The sequence below is a fragment of the Sylvia atricapilla genome, chromosome 1 (assembly GCF_009819655.1).
Source record: "Sylvia atricapilla isolate bSylAtr1 chromosome 1, bSylAtr1.pri, whole genome shotgun sequence".
In the NCBI taxonomy this organism is placed as follows: domain Eukaryota; kingdom Metazoa; phylum Chordata; class Aves; order Passeriformes; family Sylviidae; genus Sylvia; species Sylvia atricapilla.
In genome coordinates, this window is record NC_089140.1 from 65,523,269 (window position 1) to 65,550,271 (window position 27,003).

Consider the following 27,003-nt stretch of genomic DNA (forward strand, 5'->3'; position numbering starts at 1 on the left):
TTATTCTAAATTAACAGCTTCTTTTAACCAGTTGTCCAGAACTGCTTTGTTTTTCTACAGGAAAATTAGCAAGGCAACGCACCTCAGTGAAAAGATGGATTGGGATTTCTTTCGTTATTGTACCGTCTTTTGTTTTTTTTTCTATTTTTCCCCCGTCTTTTAAACTTGTGCCAATTCAATACTAAGCACTTCCAGCTTGGAATTAAAAGGAGTGTTGAAATATACCGATTGCCTAAATGAGTTGTAAGTAGCATAGGATGTTGAGAAAGAGTAGTCCTTTTACTTCCATTGGCTGTCTTGCACTGCATCAAGATGATTTTGCCTTCGAATGGCATATTGAGATGCCGATGCTTTCTTCAGGCATTGATTTTTATTTTTTTCTGTCTTGCCTTCCCTCTTTCACACAGATGCATTTTGCATGGTTGCTTACTGACTTCACTGTTCCATGAGGCAGTGGGCTTGGCACACAGGAACAGGCTCAGCTCACACCCTGAGCCCAGCCAGGAGCCATGAGGACAGTGCAAAGTAAAGGCCAGGCTTGTAGGCTTTGATTCCTGTAGGGCTTGTTGGCTTGGCCTGGGTGCTCTAAAGACTTTTACTGCTTTCTGATCCAGAGAGCATGAAGTGATTGAGCTGTTCCCAGAAATCTGGGAAGCAGAAAGTGCTCTTAAGTCTTTTAATACTGCCGGAAACCTCCTCTTTTCTGTGGGTTTTACTATTAGGACTATACTACCTCTAAAGATGTCATGAGGAGGAACTTGCACCAGTCATTTTGACGCACTCATTTGAGATACACTGGCCTTGATTGTCCATCTCAGCTCAATAATGCGCTTTCTGATGCAGTTTCAAGCCTTTAAACCCCCTTATGTCAGATTGAATTTTGATCTTAGGGTGATACAAGGTCATCTGACTGATTGATCTCAGCCTTGAGAAATATTGCCCAAGCGTTTAGCCCAGGCCCTACTCCTTAATTTTTCTTCCACAAGTTTTATTAATGTTCCCTTTTGCAATGCTGAGTAAGTTTTGCATCTTTGGTGCATCTTCTTTCCAGTCTTTCACATTATTGTGCTTTCCTTAGCTATTGTGTGAACCAGAAACAATTCCCAGGGTGCAGCTGGACATTTACACAGGAAAGCAATTCTGGAAATAATTGTCCCATCAATATTAACAACCTTCCAAGTTAGATTTGGTAATTCTCAAAGTAAGTCTTGACTGCTTGTGGTGCAAAAGTGAGCAGGTTTGCCTAGCCTATCCTCAGCAATCATTTTTTGTCATCTTCTTGAATTGTTCTAATTTCTTTGTAAGAGGATGTCTGGTGGTTTTGGTTTGTTTTTTTTCTTTTTTTTCTTTTTTTTTTTCTTTTTTTTTTTTTTTTTTTTTTTTTTGCCAGCTTTTCATCTTCCTTGGTTGATTCTGCTAGCCCTCCAAGCTATTCTGTGGCTGTTTTTTATGAAGTCCCTCCAAACTGCCATTGGTTTTTGTTTACACTAAACACAGAATTGAGCATGGTTTTTTTCCATAGCAGACTGCACCCGATCAATATAGATAAAACCCATTACTTCCCTGTTATTTGCTGTCTCTGCATATGCAGCCTAAAATTGTGGTGACCTTTTTTGCTGTCAGACTGCATTGTGGAGTCACGTCTAATTTACTATCTGTTACTGACCCTCAGTCTCTCCTATCCATTGCTGCTTTCTAGGTTTGGAGGTTTTTCGTTTTTATTAAGAAAAAAACATAGCTGTGTTGTATTTTTTTTCCAAGTTCAAGCTATTCTTGCAAATTTTCTATTCTCAGGTTCAGTCTCTCATTTCTGTGTTCTTGCCAGTTTTCCATCTCTTGTGGATTTTGTAGTTTCTGTAAATTTTATTCAAAGGAATATTAGCCTTTTAACATGATCCACTAGAAGAAATGAAAGGTTTCACTGCCCTGCAAATGTCTTGTTGCAAATATTTGTTTGCATCTGCTACGTGTGTGCATCATTAGTGTGTTTAGCAAGTGCTGATAAAAGGAAGCTGAGTGACAAGTGACCCATGGGCAGGTGACATGAGGGCTGTGTGATGGCTGAGTCCCTTTGAATGGGTGAGATCACCTGTAGCAATGTAGAAGAGGAGATGACGAGCAGGGCGGTGTGCTGAAGGACTGCTGTGGGACAGAAATCACAAAGAGATGCTGAAAGACAAACTGGAATACGTATGGAAAGACAGGGAGGTATGGAGCAGCTCACAGTGATGGAGAGGAATGTTTAGGTGAGTGGAGAAGTCTTACCTGTCATGTATTCTTAATTCAGTGTTTGCTGACACAGCTCCTACCTCAAGGTGAAGACAAAGCAAACGCCCATCTTGCTGATGTGCTTTCACTGATTTAGTTGCCTTTCATGTCAAGTAGCTTTCCATAGCACAACCTGTCTACTGTAGGGAAGACAAGGGTACTCCATGGGCTACAACCTATCCTAATTTTCTTTCCAGAAAGGAAAGGAAATTTCCACAAGGAAAAGGAAATTATTTTCACCATGTCTTCACTCAGAAAAGGATGTATTATTCTTTATAAGTAAAACAGGCCTTGAATATATAAGCTTATTTGAACCCTGCATGCAGATTCCACTGGGAAGTTTCAGTAGACTCTCTCTGAGTCAGTACGAGGGAGGAGAACAGAGTCTCCAAATAACTATGATCTAAAATAATTTAATTTCTTGCAGCTCTAGTAATATGAAATGTATATTTAAACATGGGTATCAAGATGAAAGAATCTACAACTTGGAAGTTTTAATTTGGCAGTTTAACAAATGCTGAGTGATTTCTCTGATTTCCTGGCAGTGCTCAGATTAAAAGTTTATGACTGAGCTAGAAAAAAAAAAATGACCTTGTACTGTTGATCTTGGGGAAGCTGTGGTCACTGTGTGCCAGCTCAGGATCTGGTCATAAGTCCAAATCACTCTAGCCTTATGCCTGACATGTCAGTTTTGCTCTTCATCTGCTTGTTACTAAGGTCAGTGGTACTAAACCGTAGGGTCTGTGGCCTGTGCAGTAGCTTCAGCAGCACCATGCTATCTATCAGTTAGCTTGGGTTTGCTTCCCTGGCTTTTCTTCATATTGTTACTGTGCAGATTTGATGAGCAGAGCTGTAAACAAAACCCCGCAAAAACAACCAAAAAACCTCAACCCAAAACAACAAAAAATGCATCATTAAAAAAATAATGAATTAGGAAAAGGAAGGCATTATCCAAGGTCTGGGCTTTAGTGTTCCCTAGAAGTTCCTAGTGATGTAAAAAATAAAGTTATGATCTTAAATAAGTAAAACTAACTTTTGACGGGTTGATATCTGCTCAGCAGTGTTTTCTGAGTTGTCTAAACTTCTTCACAAAATATGAAGGGCCCTGTACCGGTGGCATGTGGTGACCATGCCATATATATGCTAAGGAGTCTTATGATCAACGGCTGGCGAAACTATTCTTTCAGTTTTTTTTCTGTTCATCTCCATTACAGAAAGAAAGGGGCCAATGTCATCCTGGGTGTCACTCTAAACCTTTTATGCACCTGCAGATGTCTGTCCCATCTTCTTGAGTTGTGATTCCGGAATAATTTGCTGGAGGTGTTTACACCTGTGTGTCAAAATGTCTGATGAGAGACAAAATGTGCAATCAGTCAGAGATAGTGCTGTGAGATTGTGTGTCAGCTCCTGCGTTATTGTCTGATCCAGTGCCTAGTTAGCCCCTTCCTACTTTCCCCAGCTAAATTTTGGATCACATTTGCAGAGTCTGGATAGTTCTGTGCAAGCTTTGGGAGGGAAAAAAAAAAAAAAAAAAAAGGAAAAAAACCCCCAAACTCAAAAAACTAAGGACGTGAAACTGATGGTATTTTTTTCTGAAAATAAATTGCAAATATTTTCTTCCATTTGGTAAGATGCATATGTGTGACTGCAGTTTGTGGTGTCTCAGCTCTGTTAATAACAGGCACCCCAAGACCATGAATGCAATTAATGTTTCTACAAAGGAAGGTTCATATAAAATGGCCTAATTTTGATCTCATTTGCTCCTGATGTTAGGCTGCTTACATTCCATGGAGTAGTGATTTACTCTGGAGTAAATAGCTGAATTAATTCCAGCTGTCTGTGATACACCGGGATGCACAATGGGATGTAGTGCCTGAATGAGAGACTTTGGTTACTGAAACTCTACTTTGTACAATGACTTATGGTGGACATTGTACCTCACATCCTGTGACTGGGGAGGGTGCAGGATCCATTTTCATGCAAAGTGTGTGACTTGTACCAAATTATTACAGGTAGATTTATGGTACAGACAAGAGACTGAAAGGAAACACTATGTCAGAAATGAATTAGAAGTCGAGAAGGAAAAAGAAATGTAAAACACTTGGGCAGCCTGTATCTTTTTAATATTTTAAATAGAAAAATCATATTTCACTTGCTCAAGGCCTTGGTCTAGGGAAGGTGCTTAAACCAATTCTTAAATTTAACATGGGCACGTAGGTACAACTTCTTCTCTAGTGCTTTCCTCGGATTAGGTTTAAGATTTCAGGGGAATGGTGCCAGCAGTATGCTTTTTTATCACCTACAAACAGCAGTTATTAAGGAATAATTCATATTTCTTTCACCTCTTGTCCTATTTATACCCGTGTGAAGTGCACCAGATAGAAGCTTTATTTTGTAGGGTAATTGCATCTGAGAACAGACAAGCTCCAATCACTCAAATAAAAGCTTTGTTGGTGGTGCTTGTGTGTGTTCATGAGAATTAGGCAGGCTGAGTTTTGTTGGTTTGGATAATTGTGAAAAGTTTAATTTCAGCTGATATAAGATGGAGCACATCTTCCTAGCTTCACATAAGGAGCTAAAGGAGCCAATTCTGCATAGTTGAAACCACTCATATTCTATATATATATATTCTTTAGTGAAAACATTATCCAAAATGCAAACAAATTCTGAAGACCTATAGTGAAGAAGAGTACCAAGGGAAAATCAGCTCCTCTGCAGTAAGTTTTACAGTGGTCCTTTTACTAATGGAAATCATATGCCTCTGCCAAGACCAGGGAAAGGAATTTCATCTCATATGTTCTAGTTCATTTTATTTATGACTTCTCTTGCAGATATTCAGGCCCTTTTTCCTAATGTAGTATGTGCCTCCAATTGCATACCAATGACATCTACTTGCCATATTTGTGACGAATTGCAATCAGTGGAAATCAAGAATTCATCCCCTGATTATTACCAGGAACGTCTGTAAAGTAAACTTTGTCAATATGGAGAGCATGTGTATGTTTGTATTATATGTTCTGGGATTTGGGGATATGAGCAGGTCTTTTCCTCTCCAAAGCCCCTCCTAAGCCATCCCAGATGAGTACCACTGGGCAGGAGCTGTGGGTAGCCTAGAGCTACATTACTGCTGACCTGCTGGCCAGGGTGCATCAGCTACTGGTTTGCCAGTTGTTGTCAGAGTGAATTGTGACTGAATGGAAACATTAACCTGAGTCTTTCCCTCCTGCACAGGAGTTGCATTTTATGAAATGTGAAGGAATGCAATGTTTCCTGAGACATCAGCTGCTCTTTTGGAATTTGATGAAACTGGGCCTGGATTAACATGTAGGTGTGGAAATGAGAAAAGATTTAGTAGATAGGTAAAGAGAGTTCTTTCTTTTCTTGAAGAAAATGTGCAGATTATGTTTTTGTTTTTTTCCCAAACTGTGGTGTGCTAAGAAAGTCATGATGAAAAAAATGCTAAAAAGGTATCACTCTTTTTTCTTTACTGTAAATGATTCTCTCGACTTCAGTCAGAGCATAATGCGTTTGAACGACTCACACCTCTCACGCTGTGCTGCTCTCAGTGGAAATGGGCTTGCAAGGAGATGTTCTGCTTTCCCAGTTCCATTTTCTTTTCTAAGTGCAAGCTTTTGTTAAATCTAAGAGCTGTTGTAGACTGTTTTTTATGAAGGATCATAACAAGTTAGGGTTTGCAGAGGCCAATTAGTTCTGCTCCATCTCTCTGCCAGTGCAGGGTTGTAGTATACAAAGTAATTTCTAGTGCTTTGTCTAGCTAATTTTTAACGTGGGTTTGTAGCATTTTCTCAGTTCAACAAAAGTCTTTTCCCCCTGATGTTCAGCCTAAAATGTTCTCTTTCTTGCTTTCATCCCATGACCCCTTGTTATACTGCCGTGTACCACGCTCGGCAACTTGATTTGCTTTTTGGTGTTCACAGCATGTAGGTACGTGGGGAAGGTTGTTGTATTTTGGCTGTGTAGTGTTTCTTTTTAGAAAAGGGAAGTCAGAAATGTACACCATTGAACCCCCACGATGTGCCATGCAATCAGTTACACTGCTTGGAGGAGCACTGGTGACAGACTTTGAAGGCTTAACAAGTCACTTTGTTGCAATGAGCTGCTTTTTTCATGTATTATTCCATGTTCTTCTCACCCCTGTGCTCACAGTAGGAGCCAGCCTTTTTGCAGCCTCTCCTTATTTGAATTCTTCCTCTTTTAGCTACCCAACTCCCTAATAAACTGTAACAAGGCAAAGATGTACACATAGCAAATCGCTTCTTTTGGCAGAGAAGGAAAGTTTGTGCTTTCTTTCATAATCCTTTTTTACATATTCCAAATTAATTTGTTTCCACAGCTTTTCTCCTTTGTATGGTTTTTTTTTTCCCTCTTTTTAAATGAAGCTATTGTCTGTTGCCCTGGAGAGCTGCTGTCCCATACACACTGTGCTGAAGATATCTGCTCAGACTTGCATAACCTGCCTTCTTTTACCAATGTCATCGCCTCTGCTTAGTGTTAAAAGGATATAGCCAGAACTAATTTGGCCAAAAAGAAGCCTCCACATTCCTGTGAGACTTAGAAGTTGTGGAGCTTGGAGGGTGGTGGTGTATGGGGATTTTTTTTTGTGGTGGTGGTGGTGTTTTTGTTTTGTGACTGGTTTTTTTCAACATAGCTGGATAGAAACAGTATGTGTTATTTAAAATAGGTATTTTGAACAGATACAAACAGCAAATAGAAATTCTACCTTTAACACTGGCCTACTGCACTGGCTAGTTGAAGATGACAACAAAGACAAGTAAAGCTGATTGTTTGACAGAACAAACCTATAGAAAGGAAACAAACCATGCTCATAAAAGTACCTTTTCTTCCTCATGTTTGCAAAGCTAAGCAGCTTTACCATTATACCGCTCATTAGCAAAGAGCCTCCTGTTATGATTTTACTGCCTTTACTGTGGTCTGGAAATGGATCAAGCAACACTGGTTTAATGTGTAGTTGTCTTGAATGAAGAGGCTGAGTCAGGTACCTCTGGTGTAAACCCAAGTCCACATAGGTGGCAAAAGATCCTGAAGGCTGACCTTTAAAGAGAGGACCCACTCATAGAGAGTGGGACCAGTGGAGGGCAACAAAGGTGATGAGGGGACTGGGACATCTCTCTTATGAAGAAAAGCTAAGGAAGCTGGTCCTGTTCAGCTTCAAGAAGGCTCTTCTTGGTGGTGCTGAGCAATAGCACAAGAGGCAATGGGCAGAAACTGATGCACAAGAAATGCCACTTGAATACAAAGAATAAGTTCTTTACTGTGCAGGTGACCCAGCACTGAGACAGATTGCCTGGGGAGGTTGTGGAGTTTCCCTCTCTGGACAAATTCAAGAACTATCTGGATGCAATCCTGTGCCGTGTGCCCTGGAATGATGCTACTAGAGTAAGGAGGTTGGAGCAGATGACCCACTGTGGTCCCTTCCAACCTGACCCATTCTGTGAAAGAAAAATAAGTTTCTAGCAGTAGTTGCATGATCAGCATCACTTAGACATCCTAAAAGCCTGCTTCAGATGTGCAGTTCAAAGATAAAATAGAATACTGTCAATTCTGGTCTTGATTTTGTGGTAACAGACTTAGGTGTTACATCTGTTCTTGTTTCTAGGATTTCAAAATGTTAGTGTCTTGCTACTGAATGAGTAAATTAAGTCACTGAGTTAAGTCACCTTGCAAAATTCTGGGAATTTTAATGCAGACTTATTTGTCCCTTATAAGGACAGAACTGAGAAGCGTGAGTTGTCTTAAATAAAAGATCTGTCCCAATGCATGTTGCTCATAATTTACCTAAAATCCTTGGACTTGACCGAGGAAAATGGATCTGGTCACATTGCTTGATTTTTAAGATAACCAAGCTGCTGCTTTTCAGAGCTGGCGTGTAAATTGCTTTTAAAGTTTTATCTAAACTATCAGTGAATGTCACTTTTAGAAGCGATTATCATTTTTACAGATTAATTATGCTATAAAAATATGGTTGTGCAAGACACAGGGAACAAGCTGGCAATTGTTTTGGTTTGTTATCCAGAAGAGGACCAGAAGTGGCACTCCTGGCCATCTATGTAGGCTCGCAGTGCAGTTTAGAGTCAAACTCAAAGGAAAGGTGTTGAGGCCTTCCAAAATGAGGCAGGCATTTAACAAAGAGTGGGTGAATCTTTTGGTGAGGTTGTAAGGAAGTTAAATCCCAACCTCATGGTTGCATTGTACACTGCTTAGGATGATGGCCAGATAAGTGCCCTCAGCTGATGGAGCACTTATGAATTTTACCAAGTCCTCAAAGCACTTCCTCCTGCTGATTAGCATTATTTCTGCCTTGTCCAGGTTGAGCAGCAGCCAGCTGGCTTTCCTCCAGAAACCAATTTCTGCCAGACATTGTTTGAGCTTGCCAGCAGCTGTGTCTGGGTCAAGAGGGAAGGAGATAGAGAGCTGGGTGTCATCAGAGCACTGATGGCAGTGCAGCATGTACCGCTTCGCAGATGCCCTGCAGCGGCAGATGAACCAGGGAGGTGGATGGAAGCGAACGTAGCAGGAAAATCTGAGGATGTGCAGCCCAGCAAAGGATTTGAAAGAGCATAGCATTTCACGTGGAGGTGTGGGGGAGTGTCTGAGATTTCCTTCTCTGGATTTATTGTGCTCGCTGGCTTGTAAATCTTGCAGTGACCAGGTTGTTCTGGGCACTGTTTTTACTGAGCCAGTTTAAGTTCCTGTGGCCTGGGTTGTGAGCAGCACTGGTGCTAGTGAGGCAGCAGAATGCAAAGGATGGTGACCTGCTTTCCCAAGCAGCCCCAGTTGTGGCAGCCTTTTTCAGGCATGTTGCAGCCATATGTCACATGTAGTTTCAGACCATGATGTTCACTAACTAAAGAGATTTATGTGTGCAAATGTGTGATTTCACGCTTCCGGTTCAGCCTGTGATGAATTCCCTTTATCGTATGGTACTGAGAGTTTATATTTCTCTTGTAGGACTTTGGGATACTTGTGTCATAAGGCATTGCTTGTGGGCTCTTTTAGCTATTACTTCTATCCAGTTGTGCCTGAGAAAGGCTAAAGAGTTAATTGCACACATTGGAAATGTACCTGGGCTGACTCAGGACATTAAGTAAGCTGCAGCTGAGCAGGTGACCTTGAAGCACAGGACATCTCAGGAGGTGTCCAGAAGAGAGAGTAGAAGTGGGAGATGTGGTGGTTGAAGCTGGGAATAACACCTTTCCTTGAGGCTTCACTTAAAATGAGTATTTTGAGCATAAGGCTGAGTCTTACGAGTGGATTAGTATTGTGCAAAATCTGTGAATTCAGCTCAAGCTGCTCCTTTAATGCAATGTCTTTAGGACATGAATTCATTATGATAATGATGTGATTGGTAAGGAGAATTTCAGAGAGTTTTTCTCTAGAGTGAGTTGCTAAGAAGAAATAGCATTATGAGTTTAGTAATTCTTCAAGTTGAGCACCCATAACATATAATTTCCATAGATTTAGAATGCTTACATACCAGCAAAACTGTTGCTAAGGGTCACATGTGCTTATTTGACCTGTGGGAGAAGGTCCACTGACATCAGACAGCTGGCTGTGCTTCTCATTGGAGTAAAACACTGCCTAAGAGACAAACAGAATTTCAAGGAAATGGTTTGGAATAAAATACTAAAGAGAAAATCTTCACATAACTGAACTGTAAACAAACACTTGAAACTAAGATATGTGCTGACTTGAAATGTTTTTTGGTTAGTGAGATACAAGCCACCAAAACACCATCAGTGACAGCTTGTGGATGGGAGGTTTTTCAAATACTGCTTTGGAGAGATGGTATCTTTTAACACATATGTGAAGTTTGTATTTTGTGTACTACAGGACGGTGTTACGATGTTAAGGGTTTGGGCTAACTGTAGATATCCCAACTTTGAGCTGCCTCCTTACTAGGGTCTTCCTAGAGGATTTTATGCCTTCTCAGCTTTCTATGGAACACTTTATGTTTCAGAACAAAAATCAGACAGCAAATCACATCAATTGAGCCATTTTATTTTAAACTAGCTGGGGGATTATCAAAACTACTAGATGTTGTTTCTAATTATCTGGATTTGGTAATATGCAAGCCACTACTGCAGGTTTTCAAAATAATTTGTGTAAAGGGTGGTTGTGGTTTACCACACTGTCAAACAAATGAAAATTTTTCTCAAGATTTTCCTTAAACAAGCAAACTCTGGAAATCATTTCTACACCTGAGACTCTAGAGGAAATTCCTGTACTATGTAAATAGTTGGACTAAGTGTTTGTAATACTGTGCTGTCTCATTGAAACTTCCAGAGGAATTTTGCTGTTTATATTTGAGGCTGAAAGCATTTCAGTTTAAGTAGTAAAACTTGGGTAAACGTCTAACTCCTGGAATGTCTTTACATTGGGTTTAGTATACAGAAAGATTTTGCAGTAATCTACTGTCTAGAGGAGGTGTAGGTGTATGCCTGTGTTCACTTGTGCTTTAAACAGCAATGTGAGGAAGAGTTTTATGTAGGTTTTAGACTGCCATTTTACATTGAATGCTGCATCAAAACACCTATGGCAGCATTTAAAGAATCAGTCCAACTGGTGCCCTGTTGGCTATCAGTCTACCAAAAAAAAAAAGAAAATCCCCATTTTTCTTTTCCTTTTTCTCCTTTAGAAAACAATCAACTGCTTGTCTTCTGCTGAATGTCTCATCAGGTCCCTATCACTGGCCAAATCCAGAAGTACAATGTTTACCTAGTTTCCATTGAGATTAGCTGGGTGCCAAGTCCTCAGCATCACTCCAGATCAGGTCCTCTTGAGATTTAGTGCATTATAGTAGAAAACAGCTTGTTATTATTCAAAGCAGTAGCCTGACTGAATAACACACTTGGGCAAATGCAGAGTCCTTGCTGGCTAATAGAGGATCTGCAGTGAGGTTATGATTTTCTCCTGCATTTGTACTGTTGGAGTTTACAGCGGCTCCTTTACTCCATGAGTTAATTACCAGTGGTTTACTGTAAATGCTCAGTCTTTGACAGCTGAGTTGTGTGGCTGCATGGGGCCTGATCAGGCAAATTGCACAGCATTTCTTCTGATGGGAGAATTTCTGTTGTTAACCAGTGAGGTGGCTGATGGGATCATCAGAGTTTGGGGGGCTTGGAGATGGGGATGGAGTTACAGCCTTATGCTCATTTTGTGCAACTGCAGACCTCACTTATCTGGCAGGATTTTTGGGCCTAACTTGCCACCTATCTGGCAAATGTTATCAATTTTCTTAGATTATTCTCTTTCTGTTTCTCTTGTCAGTTGGAAATATAAGAGCCTTTGTTTCTTATGCATGATGTGTCTAGTTTGAAGGGTGAGCATGTCTTCTTGTGTTTTATGTTTACTGCTACTTAAATTAGTAGGGAAAAAAGCTTACTGTTGAGGAAATTTTCTTTTAAAGTCACAAACATCTACTGCCATTGGTAAACTTGCCAGGGAGCTGATGTGACCGGCTTGCTTCTTCATCCTGTAAAAATGCAGTTTGAGAGAATTTCAGCTTTTCTTCCTGGGTCCCATGGGCTTTTCCCTATCAAAAAGAGGTTTCTGTGATCTTTCCTGAGTAGACACATGCTCAAAAGTAGGACTTCTATCAAGCTTTAAAATAGGCTGTAGAAGGATCCAGGCACCTCCCTCCTAGATGTCTGTCTAGGGAAAATGAAACTATGTATGTATGAAATATACTGCATTTAAAAATATTAACTCATGGCATTAATTCAATGTGATAGTCTTTTGCTGTTGAATACTTTACCATTAATGATGACAGTTGGTAATTTGCTCTGTTAGATTTCAGTGTAATTTACCTAGTGACCCATCAACCATCTATAAAAAGCCACAGTTTTCTATGATACCTTGGATGAGGCATAATTTTTGTTCTTTTCAAACTGACAGGAGCTGTGAGAAGTCTTGTGTTTTCTTATTAATATGCACCAGTGCTTCTGTGGAGGGGAAAGCCAGTCTGATCAAAATGAAGAAATAGGATTAATAACCCTGATGTTCATGAAAAGCTAGGGAAAATTCATGCTATCAGCTATGTAGGCAAGTCCTCCCTGTTCTAGTTCCTCCCTGAGCCAGGAGGAAACCGCAAGACCAGGGAAGAGCATCAGGACCCTGACTTGACCTTGTCTGCCCTGAGAGAAGTCAGAGGAGCTTCTGCCTCCACATCTCTGCTGGGGAGGGCAGGCCATCTTTGCATCTGGAAAATGTGGTCTCTGTTTAACATTAATTTTGAAGATGGTGCCCAGATGTGGGTCCTGGGGTCATTAGAAGGAAACAAGTGGATGTATTGCAGTGAGCTGCAGTTACCAAAGCCAGCACTGTTAGTCCTCAGCCTACAACTGAGGCGTTATCTGCTGGCATCTTGTGTATTATTAGATTGTACGATATGGCAAAGTCTGGTGTGAGAAACAAAATTGGTACATGATGCAATGGGAAGGGGCCTTGCTGGCATTGTGAACTCTTCAGGGCAAGAGCTCCTCTGCCAGAGACTAATGGCTCCACCATAATTTAGATAATCATAAACACTGCAGCTTGCTACCGTTTAGGAACGTGAATCATTCAGCTTTATAAATCTGAGAATTTTGTCCTGGGTGTTTTTCCTCTGCTTGTGCTTAAGGAAGTGTTACAGGTCCTTGTTCAGAATCATAGAATAGCTGGGGTTGGATGGAAGCTCTGGAGATCATCTAGTTCAACAACCCTGCAGGGTCAGCTAGAGCAGGTTACTGAAAACCTACCTGGATATGTTCCTGTGTATCTCCAGAGGAAGAGACTCCACAACCTCTCTGAGAAATGCCTGTTCCAGTGCTCTGTTCCCTTCAAAGAAATTTTTCCTCATATTGAGATGAAACTTCTTACATTTTGCTTTGAGCACACTGCCCCTTTTCCTGTCACTGCTCCCTGCTGGAGACTGTATGGCCCCATCCTCTCTAATATGTGCCCTTGTCATGTTTGTGTTTTCTTCGGGCTTCTTGTGAAAGTACATGATACCAAAAACCACTTTCCATAATGTTTGTTTCCTACATTCACTTGACTTCAAAGGTAGGTTTGTTTCTTGATTGAGGATTCAATATTGAAGAACTATACTTTATTTCTTGCTTTATCACATGTAGAGGAGAAAATCCTTTAGCTGTGCTGAACTCATAAGCTAAACTCATATGTAAACAAGACACTACTGCCAGTACCAAGACTGAGAATTGATACTTACTTATAGAAAAAAAAAATAAAAATGTTTAAGCAGATCCTACATATAATTCCTGTGGGTAGAGACTGTGACTCTGGAAGGTTACTGGCTAGTGAGTCACAGAAGGCAAGGTTTCTTTTTGACAGGAAGAATCATTTTAACAAACCTGTAGCCACTCAGTTCTTGACTCTAACTAGGCTGTCTGAGGTGTCTATTTGCAGATAGACTGTGGCTAATGGAGATGAGATTTGTATCATTTTCTGTAACAGCCCCTACATAAACCCACAGAGTTATAGGAAATAAGAGCAAACACTGTCCTTTTTCCAAGTTCTGTCTAGCATTCCCAAGCTTTGATCTCTCCATTCTCCTTTCTTGTGGAGGCAGTGCCTTTCCTTTCTTTCAAGCTGCCCTCTTTCTTACAACATTTCTGCTGCAAGTCGATATTATTGATAGCTCTCTCTTGAGCCTAGCTGCATTGAAAAGTAAGCTTCAGTAGGAAGCTGTGGGTTTGCCCTTCACACAGATTCCAATACCTGGCTGCACAGGTGCTTTGGCTCTGGAGTGAAGTGTTTGGGATAGGTGGGGGACAGTCCTATTGTGTCTTTGAGAGCCATAGTATGCTTAATATACTGCTCACTGGTAAATATTAGGCAAAAGAATTCCCATTAGTTAATAGGAAGGAAAATAATTTCCAAAAGGATGCTGCTGTCATTGTGAACTCCTGGTGGGCTTTTGATACCTGCTTGTGTAGCCTTTTGGCCTGGTGTCATCCCAGCTTGGGAGATGGGGTCAGGGGTTGTCCTTCAACTCTTCCTGTATTTCACACTCAGAACCTGCAGCTTGGGTGACCAGAGTCCCAAAGGAGTATAGGAACTCAAGAACGAATCTTCTCATAACCTGCTGAAAATAGGTGACAGGGTAGAGAAAGCAGCACTTGGAAAATTAAGAGCCATCTTAGGCAAAGAAAGCAACCTGATCATAGTGCAGGGCCTGCATTGCACACCCACAGTCTGCAATGCATTCCTTTGGCTTTTATAATCCTCTGAAGCAACATCCAAAATGGAAAGAGAGGGTAGGGGTTAATGGCTTTAATCTGACAAGTCGGTTTTTAGATGAGATATTAGGAAGAAATTCTCTGCTATGAGGGTGGTAAGACACTGAGACTGAGAAACTGGATCCTATATCCCTGGCAGTGTTTGAGGCCAGATTGGATGGGGCTCTGAGCAACCTGATCTATTGGAAGGTGTCCATGCCCATGGGAGTGAAGCTGGAACCAGGTCTCTTCCAACCCAAACTATTCTATGATTTTATGAACTCTGTATGGAAATGCTGCAAGCATCACCCAGAGAGAGGTAAAGGAATGAAGAGCTGGGGGTGAAACTTAGTGAGAATTGCCCAGCACAAGTATCAGGCTGTCAGATATGTGTCATGTGCAATATTTGTGCATCCTATAATCTGAAGTATTTGCCTGGAATGACCTATAGTGTTGTGTCACTGGTGTGTAATGTCGGTGTTGGAGAGCTTGTCCTAAGCGTGCCCTGCAGAAAGAGACCTGGGTGTTAGGAAGTGTATTCTTTGTCACCTGTAAATTGCTTAGCTAGTTATTGAGGGAAAGAAACAGGGTTGTAGGGAAGAGAGGAAAGCCTGTTGCCTTTCCTTCTATTAAGTAGTGTTGCTTGTTTAATGGATGGGTAACAGGAAAGAGTGTAAGGGGACGCCATTGTTAATGTGAACTCCTGCAGCTTTTATTATACTTGCACCCGCTATAGTGAGAGTTGAGCAGCTGTTTCCATTATGAACTTCTATTCCAGGGGTTTATAACTTGGTTGTAAAAATTTGCGCCAGGCTAAACTGTAACTTACTGGGTCTTAGCCTGGGAGAATTTTCTTAAACAAAACTTCAAAAGAAGAACTCCATCTAGTCATTGTACTGTGAGCTTGCACAGAAGCCAAATTTTACTGAAAAGCCTTGAGATGTGTTTGTAAAAGTATAAGTTGATTACATTTCCCTCTGTCATAGGTTTTTTTTTTTTTTTTTTTTTTTTAAACCCAAAAACCAGTTTAAACTGCTTTGTGAAATATGGCTGAATAATGAAAGCAACCAAGGGATGAATGCCATGGTGACTCAGCTGATGTCCATTCAGTCTGGTACTTGGTGAGTTATGAAAGTTTTCCCTGGAAAAGAGAGCAATGTGTTATTGCCATAGGATGAAAGACTGCTGGATTTGCTTTTGCTTGTAGGATCTACGAAGGTTTAGTCTCTATGTGTGTTGAACTGTGCCTACATAATGCTAGCACTGAATTCACACTTCGGAGCATACTGTTTTTGCAAAGGTGTCTTATAATATGTGCTTAGCCATATGTGTGTTTAATACCTTAGGCTTGCAATTTCTTTGAGAAAGATTTCCAAATGCCATCACTGGTCTGCCAAAGTTATGTTCAATGTTCTTTAACTGCTTTTGAATAATGCCTTGTTGAGGCATTCTTTTAAAGGTAGTCACACTTTATAAAGACATGTTTTATCAACAAAAAAGGCTGTCTCTTGGCACTTCCAATTTGTTTCTGTGCAGTCGATACACATTAAAAATTGGCAGATTTCACAAAAAAACTTAGTAAATGTTGCAGTAAGATTATTAAAAACTAATTCTTAAAACATTCATTCATTTGGCTTGCTAAATTGCAGCTCTAAGGTATCAAGAAAATGTGACACTCTACCCTCAAGGGTGCCGTCATCATCTGTTGTCAGATTTGCAAAGCTCCTTGATAGATTAAACTGCAAAATATCTTTCTTCAGTTTCCACTGACAGGAGCAAGCTGTTTAGGCAGATTCTTCAAAATATCTGAAGACCTAACTGAGTATTTCCTTTACTTGCTTCATCCTTAGGTGACCTAAGGAAACCTTGTTGGCTCCCTCTGGGGCTCAGGACAGGGACTATGGCCAATGCTCTATTGAGAGATAGGACTCGACTGAAGTTAGGCTTGGTACTTGATATCAGCAGTATACTAAGGTTTTCTCCTGTAGCACTATTGGATCTGAAAAACTGAATTTTAAATATGACGCATTGCTCTTTAAGCTTTCGATTATATTCAGAATTAAAACTGCCCAAATAAGTGAAGATGAAAATTGTTAGGGAAGTAACAAGAATCCAAGTTTCTTTTTGCTCATCTTTTGTAATAATATCTCTGCACTGCTGAAAGCCATCTATTCTATCCTTTATCAAGAAGAATGAAATTAATCCATTCTTTTTTAAAGAGTATATAGTGCTCCAGAGTTGTCTTGTCCTCTTAGCTATTCAGCAAGGGGGCAGTCTGTGGGAAAGAGTACCTGCAGAAATTCTTATTTTACAGTGTCCTGGTGTCTCCCTGTGCTGCTCCTGGTGTGGCAGTGAATGTTACAACTCGGCTTTCTCTGCCACCAGCTAAGCTTGTGACTGCATCACGTGTCTCACAACATGAGAGATGCTAATTTGTGGTATCACTGTCATTTAAAAGTATAAGTAAAGAAAATACATAAGAATGTAAAGTATGATTATAACCTGGTTACATACCAGCACAGAAATATCATCCAAACTAAATCTGCCAAAGCTCAGGATTTCTTTACCCAAAGGACAAAGGTATAAGAGAATGAGGAAAGTGAATAATTCTGCTTAGATGAAAAATTAGGTTATATCTTAATTCTCCTACTCACAATCTACTTACAAGGATGCAATCTCAAAATCTGGAGCCTGTTGATGAGGATAAGATGTCATCTTCCTCTCTGGCACTGGGGAGAGTGTTGTGTGAATCTGACTGCTCTCCTGCACCAACAGTAGCTGCACAGAGTAAAGCCAGTTTCATACAGGTAGAACTGTACAGTCCTTCTAGGTCTAAACAAACAGTTTATTCTCTTGGAAATGAATAAATGAACAGACCAACACAGGGGTCTGGTATTGAGAACTCCCATCGAGGTGCTACTCCATTTATCAGCAGCTGCAGTTTCTCTGTTGAGACCTGTAGTACAGGTATCACAAATTGCAAAATTGCAATGAGTGTTGAAAAATCACATTTTCTCTAGTTTAAAAAACAGGAAAAGCTCCCATTTTTTCTTCAGGGATAACAATAAGCAGACAGCCTCTGAATTCAGGGTGTTATTGTATGTATAATAATATGGATAGACTGTACATCAAAATCCATTAAAGAAATTTTTTCTCAAAAAGAAGTCAGGGCTTTTTAAATATATGAACTATGTAGACCAAAGGTTAGAGGTCACCAGTGGATGAGTTGAACCCTGATCCATCCCTGTCCCATGAAGTGCATGACTAAATCAGGCAAGAGTGGCTGCAGTCACATGGTGAATACCAATCTGCCCTGTGATGAGAAGGAGTTTCAAGGTGTGCACGAGAGGCTGTCCTATCCCATGGCCTATAGTCTGCATATGTCTGATGGACATTCTTTTTGACAATAAGTCAAGGCCGAATTAATCACCGTGCCAGACAAGGACAAAAAAATAGTTTGTCAGTGTTTTCAGCTCAGGTCTTGTAGATGAAAAGCCCCGGGATCTTATTTGAGGGAAACGAAAAGGAACAAATAACATGAGGTAGCAGGTAAGGGCAGACAGCAAGGGCTGATGCAGTTTTTAATCATCTCAGGGATTTTGAATGCTCCTGAAGTACCAGATCAGGAAAGTTATACTTTCTGGCGTGCAGTTAGGACTTCCCACACCAACTCTGACCAGAGATACACAATGGCTGCTGCACCAGTAGCATCTGGCACTGCCTTGCTTTCCTCTGGACACAGGCTCCCAAAGGCTATGTTCTATTCAAGATGCCTCTCAGTGAGATGTTGCACCCTGTTTTGCCTCAGGCTTTAGGCCTCTGCTCCTCTGATTTTCCTCCTGTCCCCCAGTCATCTTCATTCTCTCTTCCAGTCAGAATACCACCTTCACAATATCTGTCCTAGAACTCGTCTGTTCCTCAAAGCAGCACCCTGTCTTATCTCTATCATCTTGCTTTTTCTCAGGTCCCTGCAAAAGACTCCACCAGAGTCTTCCATCCAGAATCCTGCTCCCCACACACTCCCATTTTCACTGCCTCTTGGCTGCTCTTGCATTAGATTTTTCTGCCTCTGTTGTGCTGTTGTGTTCCATCATGGCTTCCCTTATCCTTCCCACAGTGCCTGCCTTTCAATTGTTTTCAACAAGGAGGCAGTGAGCTTTTATCTGCTCCATCACTAGAAAAGCACAGCTCTTTGTAAGGTCAAAAATCTGATGGGCTTCTTACTCACATTATCTAAATCTGTGTTACCCACTCTGGCTAATTCCAGGATCAAATACCTCTTATAAAAGAGACTAAGCCAATGCATAGTCAAAATGATAGTGTTTTAGCTCTAAATGTAGTATTTCATGTTTAGATGATCATTTTTACTGCTCAGGTAGGGTACTGTAGAAGTGAACTCAACCCAGTTAATGACCATAAATAATAATGACGGCATTATTCTTTTGTCTTGTCCTTTACACACACTAATCTGCTCTGACAGCCAGCTTTGCTCTTTTATTAACTCTCCGTCAGCTGTAATCAGTGATGGTGAAGTCAGGCAGCAAAATTTACATGTGCCAAGTCTCACCGTTTTTTTTTTTTTTTTTTTTTTTTTTTTTTTTTTTTTTTTTTTTTTTTTTTTTTTTTTTTTCCTGAATTATTTCAGTCTTCAGTTTTGTGTATCTTTGGATGGTGGTGAGAGAGGGCGCAAATGTGCTTTTTGACATGTTGGCTTATCACACTGAACAGCATTGCAGGACACTGCTGTCTTTGGTTACTCTTCCCCACCTCCCTTTCTCCTGCCTATTGGCAAGAAGAATAAATGTGCTCAGGAATTAAAATATAAGGCACATACTTGATTTTTTTTTTTTTTGAAAAGTCAGAATGCAGTGTTTCCTTGAGGAGAGGAGGAAGAGCTTAATGGATCATTTTCTAACCCTTCTGACAATGCCCGAGCCCATTTTGATGTATGATTTATGCCAGTTACTAATAGATTACCCGGAAGTTGATGATTAAAGTAGAAGTTTCTTTGGAGAAGGGTAAAATAACTGAGGTCAAGACCTCCTAGTGACCTCGAATGTAACTATTACCCTCCTAGGTTAGTTGCAATTGGAGATCAAAGTGTTGGTACAGGAAACATATTTGGTTCTGAGGTTGTCATTTGGGGGCTGTTGTTTGACAACAAGGTAGATGTGGTGGTTGGAGGGGAAATAAGTGTTTCTCCTTTGCTTGCAGATAAAGACAGGATAAAACTCTCAAACTGCTTTTCAGGGTGTGGTATTTAGATTATTTTTCTTAAGGAATTCTGCATTTCATCTCCAGTAGAGTAAAACACCGCTTCATAAACAGGTAGGCAAACAACTCAGGCTGGTGGATGCAACTTTAAATGTGGCAACAAACTTATTTTTCTTTCTCATTTATGAACCTGAGGAACTTTGCTTTGTCTCTAGGGATCCCATTGTTTTAGTCTCTGTGGGTGTATGTTGCATGTGGGGAGAAGGGGCAGGCACCACAGTGCTTGTTACATTGCACAGAGCATTTTAGAGTTTGTCTTAAAGAGGCGTACATATTCATCATGTGTTAATACAGCAGCGCTCTGCTGGGATGCAAAGGTGAAAAACTAGAAAAGCTTCTTTCTGACTGGCCATTCATGATGAGTGACTGATATCTTTTTAGGCCTTGAGCTAAGAATGATAAATACTCCTTGTTATTCCAAATATGCCTCATTTGCAGCTTGTGCTCAGGTTTTTAACGAAGAGACCTTTGATCTGACTGCCTCTCACCGAATCCACAGAAAATCGGGATGTATATCACTAGCATTAATAGAACCACTGCTTTGCACCTCTCTGAGCAAGCAGAAAAGGTGAGCTCCTGTTCATAGCTTCCTACTATGAAAAAACATCAGTGCTTTCAAGTGTCAGGCAAGTTTCGCACTATTTTTTATAGCTTTGCTTTTCCTAAGGCCTCCCGTTTTCCTGGTGGTGCTGCTGTTGCCTGATCTTTGTGTGTTTGCATGGGGGCAAGGGGCTACAAGTCAGGAAGAGCTGTGTTGGCAGAGCAGGCTCTCACTCCTGCTTGCCCCATCTTATTTTTGTTGGCTCTGTGGAGGAAAAGCTGTGATGCCAAAACCCCAAAGCAGAACTGAGCAGTAGTCTTGTTTTTAATGGAATTACATGCCAGAGCGAAATGCACTCTTTCAATTGTGGCACAAATGCGGGTTTTACCAAGGTGCTGCTGAACAGTGTTGCTGTGTTTGGGTGATGCAGAGGTGGACTCTGTACCACTCTCAGTAGATGTGGGTGTCTCACTTGGAGGCTGCTGCCAGCAGGCATGGGCTCTTCTGTATGTGTGGAGCCCCAAGTGCCTTGTCTCCAAGCTGAGCTTAGATACTTTGGTGGCATTTTTTAGGTCAGGGCTTGAGTTTTTGCAGGGATTAACACCACCTTGGCTGAAGACCATGCTGTAAAAATGCTGTCTTAAAAGTGAGAACATGGGTGGTATTTCAGAAACATGTTGAAAGATCTGCTTTACAATTTTATTTTCTTCCCCTCTTGGTGTGTTTTACTGAGCTGATCAAGCTGTAACACAACTTTAAATGCACAAAGGGCTAAAGCTTGCTTGGCAAGAAGGGGTGCTTGCAGTAATGCTGGAGTTATCAGAAGGGCTCTGCTGTACTAGAAGGACTATTGCTGAGCTCTACTGCAAATATGCCATGACAGCAGGTACTGCAAAAATAGAAATGAAAGTTCATGATAATAGCTCAGGCAGCTTTGCTGTGGTGTTCTGATGGTGTATTGGTTCTCTTGGTTTTGACTGAAGTTACCATATGGGAGTTCCTGAGAAGTGACTTATTGAACAGCAAATGCTTCCTGAAGGGATTATCAAAAAGAGTTTTAAAAAACCCTGCAAGATTAAAAAGGTCCTATTTCTTTTGTGTATCACTTAGATGACTTTCCCCATTTTCCAGTCACCTGAGTATGCCGAGTTCTTACTGTACATTTTTGGAGAACATTCCTCTGTTGATATATGTGTTAATGAAATGTCTCATTCAGAACCCAGGCAAGGTTACTTGATTCCCTTTTGTTTAACAAGTTAATGATAAATAAAATAAAATACATAAATGATTGACCACCCAGTTAAATGTGTTCAGCTTCATTTGAAGTGAACATGACAATTCGTGTTTAGATGTGCTGATAGAAGCAGTTTCTGCCTTATTGCCAATAGTAGGCAAAGTCTGCATTTTTTTTTTTTTTTTTAAGATGTTGATAAAAGCTAGGGTTGACATCTTTAGGTGTGGTGCAAGCTGTCTACATTCTGGATCCTTCTTCAGAAGAATTTCCAAATTGCTGCTGATGCTTGCCTTCAGACTGTTTTTCAAAACTTACTTGCAAAACTGCCTTTCACCATCCACAGATGTCTAACAGAAAAGGAGACTTGTGGCCCTGTATGAAAAGGCAAACCGTAATAAAACCAGTATTTCCAGCAGTAAACCCATATATCTTAATGCAGCCCACTCTTGTGTAATGTAACACTGATTATACCAACATAGTCTGACTTATTTATTCCCAGTTAGAAAAGCTGCTCAATTTCCTGTGCCATCTAATAATGTCTTTCAGACTTTGTGTGGCTAAAATAGTCAAACTGTGCTGTCCACTGTGGGAACAGCTGTATATTTCAGTACTGCTGCGACAGAGTTTAACAGCAATTAGTTGTTCTTTTTCTTTTTGTATTCATAGTTCCCATTTACAAAATGTTCCTCAAAATTAGCTCAATTCAAGGCTTATTTCCATTTGAGGAAAACTGAGAATTTGACCTAGCTTTGGGAGTCAATACATAAAATAAAATGAAGTATCAGGTATGTAATAAAATCATATACCCTGCAGAGCTGTTTTTGTACTTGTGTGGGATGGCTTTATTTCAGTCCAGATAGTTACTGCATGACAATGTTGCAGAGAGGGGAAAGACATAAATAAAAGCTCTATACAGTAAACCAGATGCATTTGTGTTGGGTAGTTTGAGGAAACCATAGCTCACTGCTCCTATATGTAAGCAGACTTGGATTTGAAGACCCCTGTGGACCACTTACTAATCAGCAAAATTTTCTTAGTTGCAAAGAAAAGTTAGGATAACAGGCTTTCTCCCTCTTCCTTTCTCTGTATTCAAGAGGCTTTAAAAGAAACCCAGGGATTAGCTGACCCTCCTCCTTTCCTGCACTATGCCTGGGCATGATGGGGCTAGTACTGGGGGAGGAGGGTGTAATTCCATTGCATCCCACTCCAGCAAGCAAGCTTGTGGAGGAAAAGTCACTGTCTTGCTTATCTCCTCTCTCGGTACTAAGGGTATGGCAGAATTTGCAGTTACACCTGATGGTATCTGAGGCAAGGCAGAGGAATTTGCTCCTTTGCCAGAGCATGTTTTGCAGTTCATTGCACTATTATAAATCACTTTACTCAGCTGTAACTCATGAATGAGTATTGGGGGTGGAGGGGAGTAGAAAGGGGAGGGTGTGGAGGTTGAGTAGGGTTAACAAAATTTGAAACAGATTTACTGAAAGCTCTTCAAGAGTAAATAAAAAGGACAGCCCAGCTGCTGCTGTTCTGCAACACAGTAAACTATAAGCTAGAAGTCCTAGTAATTAGTTTCATTTGTAGGTGAAAAAAGGTCTTTGAGAATGTCTGGTATTAATTATCATTAAGGGTTAGTCATCATTTCCATTTGAGAAACCTATATTTTTTATTTTTAGCTTTACGTGTTGTCAGCTTACATGCAATTAAAGGACCCTCAAAGCGACTGAACCACAGTTCAGTTGCCATTGGTGCTATTGGTACGACTTTAGCAGGCTGTCCCTGTCCCAGACCAACAGTGTCCCTGGCTCCGTGGCACTGCAGTGACAGGCTGTTGGTTTGCACTAATCATGGAAGTGATGAGCAGAGCGAGAGCCTCACTCACACCCTGCAGCTGGCCTGGCTGCAGTGGCAGGACTACCTCAGGTGGCTCAGAAAGAGCCTGTAAATCTCAGGTGAGGTATGTGGGTGGAGGCTTCCCAAAGCAGAGCAAAATGCTAGGTATCTGCATAGTTTCAGTGGTAAGACTCATGCTCCTTTGTGCTCTGTCATATCTTCTTTAAAACGATTGACGTTAGAGTTCTACCAAAAATGGCCTCAATCTGTTTTAATTACAAACCCTCAGACTCCAGGTTTGCCTTTCAGCTTTGCTTTGTGATAGGATTTGTTTGTGTTTGTTTTTATTTTAAATGCTCTTACATTCTGAATTACAGCTGCCACATGTCACAGCACTGTAGATCTGCTACAAATGATCTTTATCTTGTGTTTGAATTTTAAAGTTCTATTGGTTTGCACTGTGTTCGTAGGGAAAGGCTGGTTTTATGCCTAGTAATGGCTTTATGGTGGGCAATAAGGACTGGAAGACGAAGGATTTGAGCTGGCTTAGTAAATATGTGAGTGGAATCCTACTTCTGTTGAAGTTTTGCCACCAACTTAAACGTAGCCAGGCTCTTACTGCTTCTGAGTAAACCACTGTAAGATTTTGGTAATTTGATCTCCTTATCTCTAAATGGAGCAACTATTAATACTCTTCTGGCAGATTTTCTTAATCCAAGATAGGAAATGTTATCTGGCATATGTGATGTAATGCCTGGCTCCTGTGCTGTTCAGTGGAGCTTGTCAACAGAAAATATTTGGGTTGGCAATTTCTAAGACCTGAAGTAATATTATATCACCTTGGCTAGTTATGACATTAGGTTTTTCTTTTGTTTCTTTATAGAATTGGGAAGAAATACGATAGCTTTGTCAGTAACATGAAATAGCAACGCTTCCAAAGGAACTCTACCCTGGAAGGATTCCTTAACTATGGTGTATATGGTGCAAATTACCATGTCTATGAATATGGGTAGGCAGGAAAAATCGAACTATTTTGAGATATTTTCCCTCCAGTATTAATTAATAATGGCAAAACTAAAAATAGTCCCATGAGTGTGCTCGTTTCTATCCTATAGTTAAAGTAAATATCCTTTCATGAATTAAAAAAAAAATAAAAAATACATGTAGGCTATTTGTAGTTTTTGATTTCTGTGCCTCTCTCACTGACACCAAGAAGTTTTCCTGCAGATGGAAACCTTCTATACATCATATGATTTTTGTCCTGGAGGAAAAGCAGCACAAAAGGAATGGAAGAATAAAGAAATGGTTATTAGTCTTGACTAGCTTTTATAGTATAGTTTTAACTCAGATTTGCTTACTAGAATGGATTATTTTGAATTATTTCTGTACTAATTTTACAAAAATCTCCACTCATATGTTACTTTTCCCCTCTCTACTTGATTTGTTTATGTACAAAAACATGTGTTAACCGAATACTCCAAAGTGCAGTCAGCATAATACTGCTCTGAGACATCATCCACACCTCGATCGAGATAAAAATTCTAGTGTAAAAAATCTGTTGGCTGGTATTAATATTAAATCATCCCCTGGGAAAAGCCCTCAGTGTTAATTAATGAATCATGAAACTTACAGGTTTAAAGATAATATTTGTCACCTATATCTAGTCATAAGAAGAACATTTTCATCATCAGATTCCATCAGAAACTACTAATTAAAGCTTTCTCTTCCTGCTCTGTGTTTCAAGACAACATAGGGGAAGAAATTGCTGCTAAAGCTGCGATTTTATTCAGATTTTTCAGTGCAGTCCAATTTGCATAAAGTCTAATAAAGCATTATTAAAATCTATTAACACTTGTCTATGGCAATTAAATTCAGTTTGCAATTTTGAATGATTGCATGTCATGCAAGCTGAGATAGGGATCATGGAGAGCTATCAAAGAATGAATTGTAATCCTGGGAAAGATGTGTGAAAGGAATGTTGTTCACAAGGCACAAACTTTGGGGAAGAATAAATATCATCAGCTTTCTAAAAGGCAGTGAATAATTCTTGGCTCTGCAGAGTTGAGATTCAATCATGGTTGCCCTCAGATGTTTATTTTACAATAGATATCTATGATATACAAGCCTGATTGAACATTGTGGTATTTTATTATAAAACCTGGAGGGCATTGTCCTCTAGAGAGAACTGAAGATTTTAACTAATATTGATTATTTAGTGTGGACTGTAAAAATCCTAAGTTAAAATGGGGGTGGGGGAAGCAATCCAAGGCAATATTTAAAAGTTTTTTATAGATTCTTAAAGGTTTCAGGAGAACTTGTGAGAATTCAAATCATGTTAATTCACAGGACTTTTAACATTGCTAAGTTATATACTGGATTTGTTTATTTATTAAAGTTATTGCAGGAATGTTCTCAATACAAGCTTGTGGAAAAGGTGGGTATTGATACCTGATTTGCCATCATGACTTGAAAATCAAACTCTATCTGTATTCCAATAGTGCGTTCCTCTTCCTGCTCACCTGTGGATGAGTTAGGGCATCTCAGAGCACTTGGACAAGCGTCCTTGCAGGGTGACTTCCCACCACCGTTGTTCTATCTGCTGCCCCACACGGGGAAAGGAGGCAAGGGCAAACGTGGCTGCTGGTGGTCTCCCTGCAGCCCAACCCCAAGGGCTCCCTCTGGTTGTGTTTGCATTGGGAGCCATTGCTTCTGTATCTGGAATTCCCTCCCACAAGCCGTGTGGTCTTTAGGGTGATGAATCAGGACTGTGATCATGAGAGACATCCCTGTGTCAGGGTGAGCGAGAGCTGGAAATAGTGTATTATTTGGAAGGGAAGATTCTTAGGTCACCCCTGAAGCCTGGAGGTATCAGGCTGCACTTTGGTCTCTGTGTGCTTAAAGACTTTCACTCCTATACCTCACGTTCTGGGGGGGTGCAGAGGGAAACCCTAACAACAGAGTGTGGTGCTTATGCATTTGCTTTGCAATGACCTTCCAGGATTACATCACCCTGGAAGTCAGCTATTTGGCCCTCTCTGAAGAAATTGTCTGTCTCCATCTCAAATTGTCTGTTAAAACCACATAAGGGCTTGGTTTAGTTACTAGAGATAACCTTGGCAACAACTTCCTACCAACACTGGTTATGCTTCAGTGAAACCAAAAGCTGTGAAAACAGAATGAAGAGAGACTCCTGGAGTGGGACATGGTGCTGGGCTACTAAATAATCCCTTTTCAGCGATACAATAGCCCCATGCCTTATCCACAACCAAATGCAAAGGTCTTGGCTTTGAATTTATCTCTCTTTCTTGCCAGCATCTTGTACACTACTTCACATGTATGGTGTAAAATAGAGTAAGTTTGCTTGCCACTAACCAGTGTTTTTCTTATAATCTTGAAAATTTTAAGGCACCTTAATTTAATGGATCTATTTTCTTAAATGGGAAGGCTTTTACACAATGTGGCCATGCAGATATCTTGGTTGACTAGATGACAATGTTTATATAATTTTCAGAAAAATTACTTGCTAGGGCAAGTAATTTTAGGGCATTTTTAGTAGAAGTTTCTTTAATTTATTCATTAACATTTTCTTCTCTGTAGCC

The 27,003-nt window shown here is 40.4% G+C and overlaps 1 long non-coding RNA gene across 2 annotated transcripts; it reads left to right on the forward strand.

The window, feature by feature from the left end:
• Positions 1 to 4,916: 4,916 nt before the first annotated feature.
• LOC136367845 (uncharacterized) lies at positions 4,917 to 26,592 on the forward strand. 2 transcript variants are annotated; one of them, XR_010744751.1, is made up of 3 exons: positions 4,917 to 4,985; positions 5,500 to 5,619; positions 25,903 to 26,592. It is a non-coding gene; the product is annotated as an uncharacterized lncRNA (long non-coding RNA). The 2 variants fall into 2 exon arrangements; XR_010744745.1 differs by lacking the exon at positions 25,903 to 26,592 and adding an exon at positions 12,929 to 13,013.
• The last annotated feature ends 411 nt before the right edge of the window (positions 26,593 to 27,003 follow it).